This window comes from Solanum lycopersicum, chromosome 8 (genome assembly GCF_036512215.1).
Source record: "Solanum lycopersicum chromosome 8, SLM_r2.1".
Lineage (NCBI taxonomy): Eukaryota > Viridiplantae > Streptophyta > Magnoliopsida > Solanales > Solanaceae > Solanum > Solanum lycopersicum.
The window spans coordinates 27,392,889-27,409,996 of NC_090807.1; the positions used below are offsets into that span (position 1 = coordinate 27,392,889).

A 17,108-nucleotide genomic window follows, 5' to 3' on the forward strand; every position below is an offset into this window, starting at 1 on the left:
TCGTCATACGGATGGACATACATTCAAAATCCTATCGATGGATCATCCTTTTTCATTCATCTTACCGATGGACATGTATTAAAAATTTTATCGATGGATTATTCTTTTTCATTATTCTTATCGACGGCATGCATTTTTATGATACCAATGGATCATCTTCATTTTTTCGTATGGTAAGAGACATTGTTTTTGTGTAATTTTGTCTCTACTAATGAGTTTCATTTTTGTTTTTTTTCGAGAACATCCAAGAGGATGCATTCTTAGTGGAGCCACATATGCACACTACTTCAATAAGGACGCAACACAACAAGGATCCTTTTGGAGGAAAGTCTGGGATCGACTTCCATCATATTTCAATTGCTCTTTATATAAAGGTCATGTCTTCGTCCAAAATCGGGTTTATCAATTTTCGTTGTCCACAATTTCTTTCATCAATTATATCTAACAAAAGGGACAACTGTTGACACCCAGTTTTGATCTAACATTTTCAAAATTTGTAACTTTAAGTTTTATTTATTTAATAGTTCAAAGTAATTTTTTTACAATTTTAAAATAAGTATATCGACAACTATACTTGTTCATCAAAATTTAAGTTTTTTTATCAGTTAATTTTAAAATTGCATTCTCTACATATCATTAGTTACATTCAGTATATTTTTTTAATATTCATTTATTTATTATATTTGTTAATGTTTATTTTGATAGTTTTCACAATATAAGAAATCATTCAAATATGCATAAAATTTTAATATACAAATATTTTATCACCAAATGATTTTTGGGCCTAAATTTTGAGCCCGACCCATTGTCTAACAATTTTTTATAAGGCAACTTTCACATATAGCAAATAAAAAATTCATATTTGTATGCTATAACAAAGTTTGCATAATTGTGCTCCATAGCAAACTTAAAATTGTATAATTCGCTGGCCTAAATTGTATAATTCACTGGCCTATTTCGCTGCAATTGTGTTATTTGCTTTGCATATAGTTGAATCGAATTAAAATGTATGTATATTGCATAATTATAAATGTATAGCAAGAAGATATGTGTTTTTCTCGCTTTATACAAAAACAGAAACATAATATATACACTTCTGTTGTATAATGCTAGAGAAAATTATATTTCACTGCAATTGTATAATTCGTTGGTCTTTTTCTCTGCAATATTTAAAGTAAAATGTTTGTAAATTGTATAATTAAGTGTATAACACGAAGATATATATTTTTGCATGTGTATACGCCATTTTCTCTCGCTTTATGCAAAACAGAAACAAAATTATACACCTCTGTGTATAAAGCGAGAGAGCCGAGCGAGAATGGATAGTGGCGAGCCAAATTTCTGGGAAAGAGACGCTGACAAATTTTAACTAACGTTTGCTATGGAGCACAATTAAATCAAATTATAACTATTAAATTTATTTTAGGTTATTAGTTTGTTACAATTTTTTCCCTTTTTTATTTAGGGCTTTATTAGGTCAAAAAATAGATGGTGATTTTTTTTTTTTCTGAAATGAGAAACAATTTCCAAGTAGAAAAACCCTAATTATTTCCTCTTCCATTTTCCTCCCTTAGCATCCACCACCCTAAACCCTCTTCTCCGACCAGCAGCGAAATTCGGGAATAATGACATTCATTTTACACTTTTATCCAGCCAAGCAACAATGAAATCAAACCCCAAAGCCCCCCCCCCCCCCCCTTTTTTTTTTTTAACTCTTCTTCACTGTTATCTCGCGAAAAACCCCAATTCCTACGAGCATTGAGCTGACCCAACAACCATGAAGCTACTGCTAGCTCACCACCTGTAAATAACTGGACCAAAACTCCGACCAACGAAGCTAGCTGCTTCCCTTTCCCTCTTTCCTTTCCCGATTTTTTCATTTTTCCACATCTCCAGAGAGCTTCAAGCTCCACAGCCAACTAAACCCATTTCCCACCAAACTCCATTTTTCTCCTTTTTCCGATAAAAAGGTCATGGGAAACAACCCCCAAATCAGATCTCAAAACGAACTAGACCCCACCAATTCTTCTTTCCCTATTGGCGTTTCCGGCGAAATCACAAGCTCAAACTGGTGGAGTGACCGACAACAACCTCACACAACAACGAGCAGCAGTCATGAGCTGTCGAAACCCGCAAAATATCGACGAGTCTCTCACTTTCAGATCTGCCCGGAGGAATACATATTCCGGTAACTCTTGTTGGTCACCTTTTAATTTTTTTTCTTTACTCAACTGTTATTATTTTTCATTGTAGTGGATTGTGTGTTTAAAGATTTAGCTTTGATTTTATTTATATTTGATTTACATTTATGTTATTGTTGATATTTCTGACAACTTTACTTTTATTTTCAGCTTTTCTTTTTATCATATTTGTACTTTGTCGACAATTCTTAGGTTCATTTGTTATGTATTGTTTTAGTTTTTTAATAGTTTCTTTATTTCACTACTTTGAAGTTTATTTCATATTTTATTTGATAGGAAATCTTTTCTATTTTATGTTAGTTATTGGTGCTTTTCTTTTATTGTTAAAATTATTTATTTTATTTTGTTTTTTAAAAAATAATCACTCTCTAATATTTTCTTCGTATGTGGGTTGTTTTATTTGTTATGTTTGATTGACAGTATATAGTTATTATAAAGACCATATTTTGTATATTTTTTTGAACCTAAACGTTTTTATTATTTATTTATTTTGTTATGGCTGCTGGGAATTTTGCTTGTGTTTGTTATCTATTTGATTTTTGTGAGTTTTAACTATGAACTATTTTGTTGCCTTTTTGTTGTACTTTATTCTATTTTGTTCTTATTATCATTTTAATATTGTTGATGTTAGTTGGTGGTTTCATGACACTTTATATCATTAATATTATTTTATTTTTATCTTTCATTTGATTTGGTATTTATATATATTATTTAGTTGTTAAAATGGCCAATAAAAAAATTTTCCCGTTAATTTTGGAGTCCTCCCAATTTTAAAAGACGGAAATTTAGTCAAGTTTATATTATTTACTTGTTCAAATGGCCAATAAGAAAATCTCTCTGTTGGTTTTGGGGGCCTCCCTATTTTAAAAGATGGAAATTTAATTAAGTTTATATTGTTTACTTTTTAAAACGGGCAATGAGAAAATCTCTCTGTCAGTTTTGGAGGACTCCCCATTATAAAAGACGGAAATTTAGTTAAGTTTAATATTGTTTATTTGTAAAATGGAACATTGAGAAAATCTCTCTTTCGATTTTGGAGGTCTCCACATTATAAAAGACAAAATTTAGTTCAAATTTATATATATTTATGTGATAAAATTGGCCGATGAAGAAACTATAATCGATTTCCAAGGTCTGTCATTTTAATAAGGCAAATTTTTATTTTTAAATTGTTATTTAATTCATTTATTTTATCATATATATTTGATACTAACACTTTTACTAAGTGTGTTTCCAGGTAATTCGGAGTTGCTTCTCATCGAAGCAATTCCAATGGAAATCAAATGTATTTAATATTTTCATTATTGTGTATATTATTGACGTTAGAAAAACCTTAAGCCGATACTTAAATTATTATTTTATTTTATTATTTGTGTATATTTCATGTTAACTGTACTTGTATATTGCTTTTCGCCTTCTCAATTTGAAAATATGAATGCACTCAGGACCCATATTTTTGGATTTCGAAATATGGCTAACATCTTCCCTTCGAAATAACTTTAATCCCTTATCTAGAATATAATGGTTTCGTAGATCACTTAATGGTTTCCTAGTTTTTTTCTAAAATAAGGTGGCGATTCATTTAAAATTCGTTTATTCTTAAAAAAATTTTAAAATCAACTTAATTAATTATTTTTTGAGTCACCGCGATGTTTTACCCTATTTGAATAGAGCAGGGATGTGAACACAGCGCTCTCCAAAAATGGGCATGCCGAAGAATATACCAAAGCAGTGATAAGTTATAACGATATAAACATTTCTCAAGTAGGTTTTGGATAGAAAATTGTGTCTATTTGAGGTTTCGGAAGACAATTTCTCCTTTTATTCAAGTTCAACAAAATCCAGAATTCAAGCTCTATTGAAACTAATTAATGTTAAATAGAAACCATTTCTCACAACAAGTTACACTAATTTTTGAAACTCCTCATTGTTCGTTGTTGTCTCAGCCATCTAAACTTCCTGAAGTTTAGATATTTCAGGCTAATCAAACAAAAAGAACTAATCATACTTTCTTATATGACTTAAAAGTAAGCAACAAATAATGTAAACCTCCTCCTTCCATAAAAAAACTACAAAATCTAAACTATTATACAATCATAGACCTTGAAGCTATTGACAATGCAATACAACTAATATCCAAGAAGATGGGAAAATAACATTAATGTTATGAATAACTTCTATTAGTAAAAAGGAAATTATCAATTGAAGTCCAAAGATAAATACTCCTTTTAGAGAGAAGATATGATGTGATGAAATCTTTTGTCTATAAAAGAGAGAGAATTTGTACTAAAAGTGCGTCGGGCAATAAATTGATGTGGTCTAGTATTTCTTCAACTCCATTCTTTAACTTATTGGAATTGAGTGAAGCCATGATTTGTCATTTTTAAAAGGAGGGAAACGAATACTATCTTACAATTAAAAAAGGCATTAATGAAACAATAAATATCTAATACATATTTTAAGGGAAAGTGCAAAATATCTAACAAATACCATTTATTGTCTAAGAAGAGATGCGCACATAATTGACAGTCTATACAATTTAAACTCTTTTACTTGCCGACTGTTATTTGTAGTGCCAATGGACGTGATCCTTATATCAATATACACATAAATACCAGGTTGTAGAAAGTATTGGTGCATAGTCTCCAACTGCGGTAGAAACCTCGCCCAATGGAATGACCACGAAGCTCGTGTCTATTCTTCATAAAGGTTATGTCCAATAGACACAATTTTAGTTTTTGCAACTTGAAAATTCTCAAGTACACTTGCAAAGACCCACTTTAAAGAAGTATCAACCTCAAGAGCAATAAGACCTGATAGAGCTGAAAGTTGTCTAGTTGTCTTAGGATCATATCTTCGTGCTAACATTGTAAATTTGTTCCTACCTTATAAAGGATTCATCTCTCTTTGTTTGGTTTGTAAAAGTCTAAATTGATTAGAATTAACTAATTTAGTGCGCAGTATTGTACCTCATTAATTGAATTCTAAGTTGTTTAGGTATAGAAGTAATAGAGTTATTACTTAGCTTTGAGATTAATAACTTAATCATATTTGTGTTATATCGAAGTTTCACTTTTTCTTGAAGATATTAATGAAAAAAGTTTAAAATCCTATGAGATAGGCCTTGGTTTTACTCCTTTGAGCAAGGAGGTTTTCACATAAATTGCTTGTGTTGTCTTGTGTTTATTGCTTTTGCATTATTGCAATTCTTGCTGAGTCAAGGGACCTGGTCCGTTGACTGATTGTGGACCATACATATTATCACCGATGATATTGATGAATCCAAACTTAACCATAAATGACAATTAATTAACGTGTAAATTCTCAAGAGCATGTATTTACCCACTCTGCTCTCAAGCCAGCAAAAGGGACAACTATGACAAAGTCTAAATGACAATTAACTGATATGTTTTTTATGTTGATTTTATCAGCCCACTACAGTCGACTCTTTTATTCTGAACTTGAGACCAACTATGTGAGATAGCTTAGTACAATTTTTTTACAAAGCAATAACTGGTAAAACGTACATTTTTGCCTCTAAGTTTGTTAAAACCTGAAATAATATAGAGAAAATTTACTAGATAAGATCGTAAGAGAAATTTTCTGAATTGTATATGTATCTATTTCAAAGCTACTGTGTGTTATATATCAGTAGGCAACTCTGAAATTTAAAGAAATAAAAGTGTGTAACTAACTACAGCTGGATAACAACAAATATATATACATGTGCATTTTTACAACAAAACTGGAGAATTTAAAAGAACTGGCCTAAATTAAATTTGTTGAATGATGTGTAGATTTCAAATGAGCCAATAAAGATTAACTTCCGTCCATATTAGTTCCTTTTTTATTCTTCCCTCTTCTGCACATCGTCTTGTTCCTTAATGCTTCTTAGTCAACAGAAACATATAACACCAAAACTCTCACTCGATGTTGCTTTAAGAAAGAGAAATTCAATGAAACCATTATATGTCATAGAATGGTAGCCTAATGTACAGTCCGACAAGAAAATGTATCTAAGAAGAACCTTTTTTTTTTACGACTGATACATAAGGAACCCTTTGTTGGGTGAGAAGGCAAAAATAAATGAAAGAGTTTGAGAAACAAAAGGTTTCTTTTACTGCAAAACTTTCTTACTTAAAAATCAAAACTCCTATTGCCTTTTTATAGGCTTACAATTAACTACTAAAGCTAAAATAAAGCAACTCACAAATAATGGAAAACGTATAGAAAAGTGGTAAACATGGTCCACTACAATGAGAATATAATTTCATTGACTAAGTAAAACATAAACCCACTAATCCTAGAAAATAGACCCACAACCTGATTTCTGCAAACTAGCTATTTTGAAGAAGTAGTCAACACTCCTCCTTTCTTCAAAATCACAAACTCCCATTTGTCGTCTGAAGAAGTCATGCTTGTTGTGGGGCAGCAACTTCGTAAGAACATCAACACTCTGTTTATTTGTGCTACAAAATTCCAGTGAGATTATTCCACTAGCGACCAGATCGCGAATAAAGTGATAATGAGTGTCGATGTGCTTCGTTCTACTATGAAAAACATGATTTTTTGTCATAGCAATTGTCGCGTTGTTGTTACACCATATTTCTGTTGGACCAATCTATTGTTGTTGAAAATCTTCTAACAATTTCATTAACAAAATAGCTTGACAACATGATGAAGTTGCAGCCATATATTCTGCTTCCAAAGATAACAAAGCTACTGTATCTTTTTTTTTGAACTCCGTGAAACTGCTCCAGAGACATGACTAAAAGAGTTGCCAGATGTGCTATTGTGATCATCCAAGCTACCTGCCCAATCACTATTAGTAAAGCGAACTAATCTGAAAAAACCTGATACTTTTGAATACCAAATTCTGTGACTTGTTGTGCCAGGAACATATCGCAAGATCCTCTTGGATGCACCTAGGTGTTGCTTCAAAGGACTATGCATAAACCTTGAAATCAAACTGACAGAAAATGTTATATCGGGCCTTGTGTGCGATAAGTAGTTTAGACCACAAACTAAGCTTCTATAATGTGAAGCATTTGTTGCACCTGTACCATTATCAAGTACCGAATTCTCATTCATATTTATATGCATGGGAGATGGATTACAATTCAGCATGTTGAACATCTTTTAAAGTTCAGTTGCATATTTCCTTTGTGAAATAAAAATTCCATCTGAATCTTGTCTCACCGTAAGCCCAAGAAAATAATGCAGCATACCTAAGTCAGACATCTCAAAATTTACTCATCACGCAACTATTAAATTCAGAACAATAGATTCACGAGATACCATATATATTCATCGACATAAAGACTGACAACCAAAAAGTCACTATGATCTTGATTCTTAACATAAAGTGTAGGTTCATTTTCACTTTTCCTGAAATGTTGCTCTTTGAAAAAAAAGAGTCATTTTCTATACCATGCCTGTGGTGCTTGCTATAAACCGTAAAACGCCTCTTCAATCTATATACTTTTCTTTTTCCTTCAATAAAAATCAAGCCTTTAGGTTGGCAAACATAAACTTCTTCTTGTAAGTCTCCATTTAGGAAAACAGACTTAACACCAAGTTGGTACACATGCCAACCAAGTTGAGAAGCCAAGGCTACAACAGTTCAAACTGTTTTTAAGCGAGCTACTGGTGAGAACGTTTCATCAAATTCAATGCCTTGTTGTTGTGAGTATCTTTTTGAAACAAGTCGATCTTTATGCCTTTTGACACTTCCATCAACATTGTACTTTGTTTTGAAAATTCATTTTAGCTCGATAACATTCGTCCCTCCCGGCAAATCAACTAGCTCCCAGGTCTAATTTTTCTCGATAGCCTTTATATCTTTAATCATCACGTCTTGCCACTATGGTTGCTTTGCAGCTTCTACATAACATATCGGTTTGGCAGCTAACAGGGCAAAACTACAAGATGCATAAAAATCTTGCAGTGACCTGAACTTTGTTGGTGGCGTCTCGCTGGATGACGGCGCAGGTGGAGAACAAGAGCTTAATGGAGTTGAATTGTTTCTACTTTCATGAGAAATATGGTCAGTATTACTGCTATCAGGTGAGGAAAGATTAGAACTTGTTGTTTCAAGTATCCATGCATGCCCTACTTCTGCGTGAGCTGGAATATGGATGACTAAATCTTCTTCCTTGTCGTTCGACTCCTAGGCTGATTCTTCATTAAATACAACAGTTCTGCTAATAATCACTTCGCCACTAGTAGGATTATATAGCGTATATGCTTCTGATTGAGGACCGTAACCAATGAAAAGACATTTCTCTGATTTTTCATCTAGCTTAGAACGCAAACTAACCAAAGCATAAGCTATACAACCAAAAACATTCAAGTGACCTACTCGTGGTTTCTGTCATATCCATGCTTCGTATGGAGTTTGATTCAAAATGAATTTTCTTGGATAGAAACTGCAACCATTGCTTCTTCCCAAAAATCAACAGGAATTCCCCTTGCATTAAGTAAGCTTCTGGACATCGAAACCACAATACAATTCTTTCGCTCGGCGACTTCATTTTTTGTGGTGAGTAAGGTGTTGTAAGCCCCCTGAAAATTCCATTCTCTTCACAAAATAAAATAAAATCATTAGATAAAAATTCACCATCACGATCTGTGTGAAGAACCTTAATGTTGCAGCCTATTTGCTTTTCCACGAGTGCCTTGAATTTCCTAAAATTCTCAAATGCCTTTGATTTGAAATTTCGAAAATAAGCTCAACTCATATGGCTATAGTGATTAGTAAATAGAAGAAAATACCTATTCCCACCAAGTGACTCTCGATTTTCATTAGTCCACATAGGTCGGCATGTACAAGCACAAGACAACGGGCAACTCTCCATGATTTTCCTACAGAAAATGATTTCCTACTTTGTTTCCCGAAGATGCAACCCTCACACAAATCAAGATCACCCATTTCTAGTGACCCAACTACCATATTCTTCCTAGTCAATAAATTTAGCCCATTAATGTTCAAATAGTCATAGAGAAGATAACACCATTAAGGGGAAACATGTTATTTTGGGTCATAGGCACAACTGCTATAGTCTGTCCAGACTTAATATCACTGACAACATGTCACGACCAGAGTCTAGACCCCAGGTGAGAGCGGCGTCGTTGACCTCAAAAAGGTCGCTGACAATTCTACTTACGTCATTCTTACTTCGTCTAGGTTAATTTTAGTAGAAAATTTGAAAATTCTCATCAATTCCATAAATATTGACGGGGCATTAGTCACACCAAACGACATTACCAAAAACACATAATAACCATATCGAATTTGAAAATTATCTTCAGAATCTCACTCTCTTTCACTCTTTACTAGTGATAACCCAACCGAATGTCAATATTAGTGAGATAAATTTCTATTTAGAGTTGATCAAACAAATCGTCTATCCTTGAAATATAATAAATATTCTTAATGGTAGCTTTATTCAATTGCTGATAGTCAATACACATTCAAAGAGAACCATTCTTCTTTTGAACAAACAACACTGGAGCTCCTATGATGAGATAATCAATCTAATAAAACCCTTATCCGACAAATCTGTCAATTGATTTTTTAATTCCTTCAGTTTTGTAGGGGTCATTTTCAATACGGTAAGGAGGAATAGATATAGGTTGCGTTTTTGTGAAAAGATCAATACTGAAGTTTTTTCCCTTTAAGAAGGAATATCGGGAAGATCATCAGGAAACAATTTCAGAAACTCATTTACAATCAGAACTGAATCAACTGTAGGGATTTCAAAATCTATATCCATAACCCAATCAATATGATAAATGTAACCCTTAGAAATTATTTTCCTAAATTTTAGGCAAGATATAAATAGACCTTTAAGAACATAATATCTCATTACCATGAAATGATAGGTTCATTCGGAACATTGAATATGACCAATTAGGTCCTACAATATATGGAAGCATAACATGCATAAAGCCAATTCATCTTGAGAATAGCATAAAAATCTAACATATCAAGATCTAAAAGATCAGCATGAGTGAATCTATGAGAAACGGATAAAGGACAATTTATATAAACTCTCTAAGCCACAATCGCATCAACCACGGGGGTAGAGACATGAAAGGGATTAGAAACTATTTTGAAACCAACATCAAATCTCAGGGGCTTATTAGGAGTAACAAACGATAACGTAGAACCCAGATCACCAAGTAAGACATAAACATCAAGATGAAAAACTTTCAACATACCGGTCACCATGTTTGAAGAACCTTCACGATCAGTTTGAGTCTAAAGACCATAAAATTTATTTTGCTTCGAAGCACTCGCATGTTACCACTCAGTTGAACTTGTCTACCATCCCTTCCCTTAGTAGCAAACAATGGGCTATCTCTCATCTTATGCCTATTGTTTCCACAACTAAAGCAATCATCCATACATGCCAAACATTTGCCATCATGCTTTTTACTATACCTTAAGCAAGCAGATATAGATGATCCATTACCACCACCTCCTTGAGGCTTAGGATTAAACAACCTATTTTTGTTAAACTAATATTTGAAACATCAGGAAAACCTTGACCAGAAAATTTTTGCCAGAATTGAAAACGCCCCTATCCACCAGACCTAAAATAAAAAAAAAAAAAGTCACCATTATTAGTCCTTGCTCTCTTGGACTCTTTTGACCTTTCTTTAGTTTTTTTATCCTTACTATTTTGGGCATGTATTATCAAACGATAGATATTTATTTTCTTGATCAACATGTAGGTATGACAATCAAGTTGAACACACCTGACACTAACTTTCTCATCCTTGCCCTCAAATCGACAACTATAATTGGATCATACTTATCCAATTTAGTTAATGGTAAACATCTCACATACCTAGATTATTTTTTACATATGTCATAACTTAAATGATGCATTAAACTTTTCATGATTTATGAACTAAGCTTATCTGACTAATACATATGTTTTACTTGATCATGTATTATCATATTTTGTGTTTATGTTTATGCATTTTCCAAATATTTTGTATATTCTAAGTACTGACACATATATTTCTTGTGCCTATATTGTTTTATAATATAGGATCTGACGTTTATCCATCTAGTCTTGGCTGGTTGGATTGATTAACATTTGCTAGTAGATTGGTGAGTCCTCATGGTTTGAGGGCATGACCAATTTATTAGTTTATGTTTTTTCTTGTCATTTCAATTTTCAGACTTATTTCATGAGGTAGGGTATGTCTTAGACACACATGTGATTAGGAGAGACTTATGTCAGACTTAATATGATTTCATATTTTTAGTCTTATATTCATATTCTCTTATGTTGAGATATTGCTTTTGACACTTATTCAGTTTTATGCGATTCATTTGATTTGGTATATGGTTATCTTAGTTTCATGCTTATGTAAAGTTGTTTTTTTAGGGTTTGTTAGGATCATATTCGATATGTCACGTTTAGGGGATAGTTGGATCATGAGAGAAGTATTCAAGACAACTCACTGCCTTCCACCAATGCATCTGTTCATAAAAGAAAGAGGACTTGTCATCTACTTTCCTACCTAAAAAGGTTAGTCCTTTTTGATTAAATTACTCAATATAGATGTACATCCTCGGAATCGAGAGGAAAATTATGTATTAATGCAAAATTTTATTTCCAAGTAAGTGTGTATTAGCATGATAGCACACTCAACACTAAAAGGTTACTTTCACCATAACAATTGCTACTAGTTGTTGGTATCAATGTCTAGGTCACCACTCGAAGACTGAACCTCAAAAAACTCTTCTTCAAAAGTTTATATCTAATCGTTGGTGTCTGGATTAGATAATTTGATCTTCTCAATCAAAGAGCGAGTTTTGTTGGTTCCTTCATCAACATCGAGGGACCCATCTTTGACAGTCTCTTAGGTCTAAAGTAATATATGTTGAGCTTCATGGAGACTTTTAAGATCAAATCTATTGGTCCATAATTTAGTATTTTTTATCAGGGTTCTAATTCTGAGAAAAAATAGCTTTGTTCTTGTCGAAAGATTCACCTTTTCAAAATTTGGATCTGCTCTTTAAGAGTCGACTCTCTTTTAACACGATTTTTGATAATGTTCGTTCGCTCAACATTTTCTTTCTTAAGAAAAGACACCTTATTGGATAGATGATTGTCTTTTTAATGTAATCATCTCTTTCAATTTTAGCCGCAACAAGCTCAACTATTAGTGCCTTGATATCGGAATAGGGTTAACGCTTCAACAACTATTTGTCTAATCGGTAATTAATGTTCTCTAAATGTTCTTACACTTATAGACCTAACGTTTCTTTATCCCTCAATATTCACGGCAACCACTCTACACCCAATACACTAATTTGGGAATGTAAAATTAAATTATGAAATTAGATATGAGGTGAACTCCGCAAAAGGTAAAAAAGGGAAAGTATGTATGATCAAATACATTGGTGCCATTCTTTACATAATCATTCAAAAACATGAAGCATAAAAAATATCCATACCAAGTACTGCAAATCCTTCAATAAATTGACTAATAGTTACAAAAATCTTTGTGAACATGACCACGAACAATTATCAAATTTCAGAAATAGATATGAAAAGTTTATTTTTTCTTACGAAAAAAAGACAAAAAATATCCCTATTAGAAATGATTCATAAATACCCACATTCCATCTTTAGGTCCAAAAATATCCTTTATGTTTTTTTGGAATAAACTTAACTCTCAAACTAATAGAATTAAAGTTAAGTTTTGACTCTTTTAAAAGAGCTATGTGGCTTTTCCTAAGTGGTCCACAAATTTTGATTTCAAAAATAATTATACAAAAACCCACCCACCCAATTTTTAGAGGCATGTGGCATTTTTTAATCATATTCAAAAGTTGAACTCTGAATAGGAGTTGAGTTCTAAATTTACTCTCAATACTCGGTCCAAATTTTACTTTAATTGGCCTTTATTGATTAAGAAATAGATTGAGCTACAAACTGAATTAAAAATTATCTGTTAGGGTTGAAGGTAATTGACACCACTAACATAAAACAAAACAGCCAAGTCCGATTTTCTCTTTTTTTCTATAGGGATATCTGCAATGTACCGTGTAGCAAGTATAGGCAACAAATTAAATTTAGTGCGGGCTCAGAAGGAGAAGGGATTCAAGCAACATACATGTGCAGTAATAGCTGCAAAAGTTGACCAGGGTTGGTTCTAAAAGTTGGTGGTTGGGATTTTCATATTATTATTTTCAAATTAGGATTTGTGAACCATTAGAAAATGTCACGTTTTTTTAAAGAGTCAAAACTTGACGTTAATTTTGTTATTATAAGAGGTAGGTTTGATAAAAAAAATATTAAGGTGTCGTTTGGTTACTAGATAAGGGTTGAGTTATTCAGGTATAAAATGTTACATAAACTTTACAATGTTTGGCATTTTTGTGAAAGTATAAAATTCAATACACATATACTATGTTTGGTTAGAAAAATAGAAAACAACATAACTAATACATGTTTAAGTTATGAGTCAATCTATGTATTATTATTTTATGTAGGGTAAAAGATGGAATAAGTTACACCTGAATCAAAAATATATGGATAATTTTACCCTTACTCTCAATCAAGTATACACCACTTCCTTTTAAATAAAATTTAGATTCTCTTTTCATATTTTTACATCTAGAATAACTCTTCATCTTCTAGGCAAATAGATTGAAAAAGCTTTCAAGCTAGCATTCTTTCTTTGAGGTTAGAAGTATGAAACTCAAAATTTGGCTGATTTTTTTTCTTCTCCTCCTATTTTATCTTTTTTTGTTTTTCCTCATGTTAATCTGACGAGAGACGAATGAAATTATAGATCTTCTAAATATTTTCTAGCTAAGTTGATGTTTGAGTACACCCCAAATTTTCATTTGGGTTTTGTTTTGTTTGTTCAAAAATTGTGATTTCTGACAAATAGGTTCATTAAGTTGATGTTTGAGCACACCCAAATCGTGCTTACATAAGCTTAGTTACATTAGCTTCTAAAATTGTAAAATATGAATATTTATTTGAATTTTGACAAAATTATATTAGTATTATAGTTATTGAAGCCAAATAAAAATAAATATTTTACCCATGTTTTTCCATATTACTTTTCTTTTATAATAAAATTAAACATTCTAGTATGGAACCATCTATTACCTTCATGTATCTGCAACAATTAGTTAGTTAACATGATTGATTCTTTTTTTCTTTTGGGATTCAATTTGATAATGATGTTGCAATTTTTAAATGGGAAATATGTGTAAATGGACTCTCAGTAATGGCACGATGTTGAATGCTTTATCATCCTTGAAGAGATTGTGGTGCATCCATATATTGTCCTTATTTGTTTTTTATGGCTATTTACAATATGTTATTAAGAAAACAATCTAGAAATAGGCAGGTCATTCGATGTTATATGAGTGCTAGAATTCCTAAAAGTGTGTCTCATCTAAATGTTCTCATTCATGACAATGATATTGTATCTATTGAAAAACTTAGGATGGATAAAATGTCCTTCACATTTTAGTCTCCTTAGCCAAGAATATTGGAGGGTTAACTGACAGTAAAAATATGTCGAGTATTGAAAAGTTAGCAATGATCTTTAATCTTAAATATTTGTGCTCATCACGAGAAGAACAGGTCTGTCAAAATTGATTATATAAGATCGATATGGAGTGTAAGTCGATCCTTTAATGAATGTCTAAGAGCTATTATAGTAGTGACTAGAACAGATGATTAAAATAACTTTAGTATAATATGATGAATAAGTATAATCAACTAAGAGGTTAGAGGGAATAAACTTTAAAAAGCAAAACAAATGATAAAAATGAATATCTATTTGTTAAATAATGATGTTAATTACAAGATATTTGTACTCTATTTATTAAAGACCTTGATTCTGACATAAACAGAATAATTTATGAAAAATTATTAATATTAGAAATAATAGAAGAAACAATCCATTCTTAAACTAACTCTAGTATTACTTGTTAAACCTAATTGAGAGTTTGTGATAGAAATCTCAACTTTATTTATGTATTACCTGATTGGGAGGGATCAGCCATTGATGGTCGCATATTGCGAGTTGGTGTTGTACGAAGAAATGAGTTGAAAATACATCAGAGTATGCTAAATAATACGCAGATCCTTAATTATTTTACTACATCAAAATAAATAATATTTTAAAGTAATAATATTATAGTTTACATTCTTAGACAATTACTATCTATGCGATGGAGGATATACAAATGGAAATGATTTTGATATCTCTCTACCATGGATATAGATATTGGCTAAAGGATTGGTAGGGTGACAATCCATCACCTCAATGTCAAGAAGAGCTCTTTAATATAAAGCATGCTAGGGTGCGTATTGTTATAGAAAGAGAATTTGAATTATTAAAAGGACATTGGAAAATTCTTAGAAGTCCTTCGTGGTACTCGATTAAGGTTCATAATAGAATTATTAGTGCATGTTGTTTGATACAGAATTTCACTCGAAGTGAGATGAAAGTTGACCCCTTAGATGTGGAAATAGAATTCCACATAAAGAATCAACATTAACATAAAAATATTAGAACAATTGAAGCATCTGGAGAGTGGACCACTTGGAGGAAATGAATTAACTCAGTCTATGTGGAATGAAAGATTGGAAAATCAATCTTGATAATTTGAAACTATGTGGTCACTTTTGGTATGCATATGCACTTTTGTGTTTGGTTTTTCGTTCACTGTAAAATGTAATAACTTTAATTATTTTATGAAAATGAATGGTCAATCTTTTTTTATGTCTCTCATTGTTGTTTGTACAGACTAATAGTGAATCTTAATGTGTATGTATTATTTTTTTTAATACAAATAGTTAATTTGCATATGTCTTCACATTATCTTTTTCCCATATCAATCTAGTTGTATTACGATTTATTTGATTATAATTGAATTAATTTGCTAGTAAGTTGTAACTTAGTATGGTTTCTCGTCATCCTAACCTAGGATTGAAATCTCTATCACATGTTGATTGTAAAATAAGAGCATGAAAAAAGAGTTATGCAGCCATATCTTAGTTGATGATTCAAAAGTTTGGAATGAGTTGATAAAGGCTATTTATATTTATTTTAAATTATTATAAAATTGCTAATTATATTTTATCTTGGTGAATGGATCTTTGTCTTTGGAATATCGTCGGTTACTTCATGTACTTGTTCTTTATATTTTTAGGTTGATCCAAATGACAAGTAACTGAACTTAAAACAATGACCATTATTTGATGACGCCGAAGGGCCAGAACATGTTGTTGAAGATATAAAAAGAAATGATACTCAAAAAATTAACACGTCTATGAGATTTCCTATTTTTTTTTGACGTAGATGATTCTTCAGGTACAAGAGAAGATCAACTTGCTCAAAAGGAACTTAATGTATCAATAGAAGCAACATAAAATCCATTTACTGCTCAAAATGAACCTAATGGATCAGCTGAAGCAGCACAAAGTCATTCACAACTCAAAAAAGTGAAACCCATCAATCTTAGAAACAAGGTAATAATTATAAAGTATCGTCTTCTAAAGTAAACAAAAAAGGTAGGTGCAAAAAATAGATAAACATTTGAACATGATAATGAGATTGTTATCAAAGGTCTAATGGAGGCGATGAAATAATTCACTCAAAGTCATGATAGGCAAATGACTTCTTTAATTGACAACTAGGAGAGCGTGATCTATATGAGATTCATGGTAAGATATTTTATATTATTAGACTCCATGTATTTGAAATGTGTAACTCGGATGAACCACTCAAGGAAATAATGGAAATTACTCAAGATATAAAGAGGATGGAGTTCTTCTTAAGCATTAGTGAAGTTGAACGTCACAGTATGGTATGGATGATTATTAGTGATTAAATTTTTGTATCACTGAA

At 31.7% G+C, this 17,108-nt stretch overlaps 1 long non-coding RNA gene across 2 annotated transcripts; it reads left to right on the forward strand.

Annotated features, from left to right (window-relative positions):
* Positions 1–1,514: 1,514 nt before the first annotated feature.
* LOC104648731 (uncharacterized) lies at positions 1,515–17,108 on the forward strand. 2 transcript variants are annotated; one of them, XR_011211062.1, is made up of 4 exons: positions 8,109–8,267; positions 10,941–11,039; positions 11,606–11,749; positions 16,572–17,108. It is a non-coding gene; the product is annotated as an uncharacterized lncRNA (long non-coding RNA). The 2 variants fall into 2 exon arrangements; XR_011211061.1 differs by lacking the exons at positions 8,109–8,267; positions 10,941–11,039 and adding an exon at positions 1,515–2,188.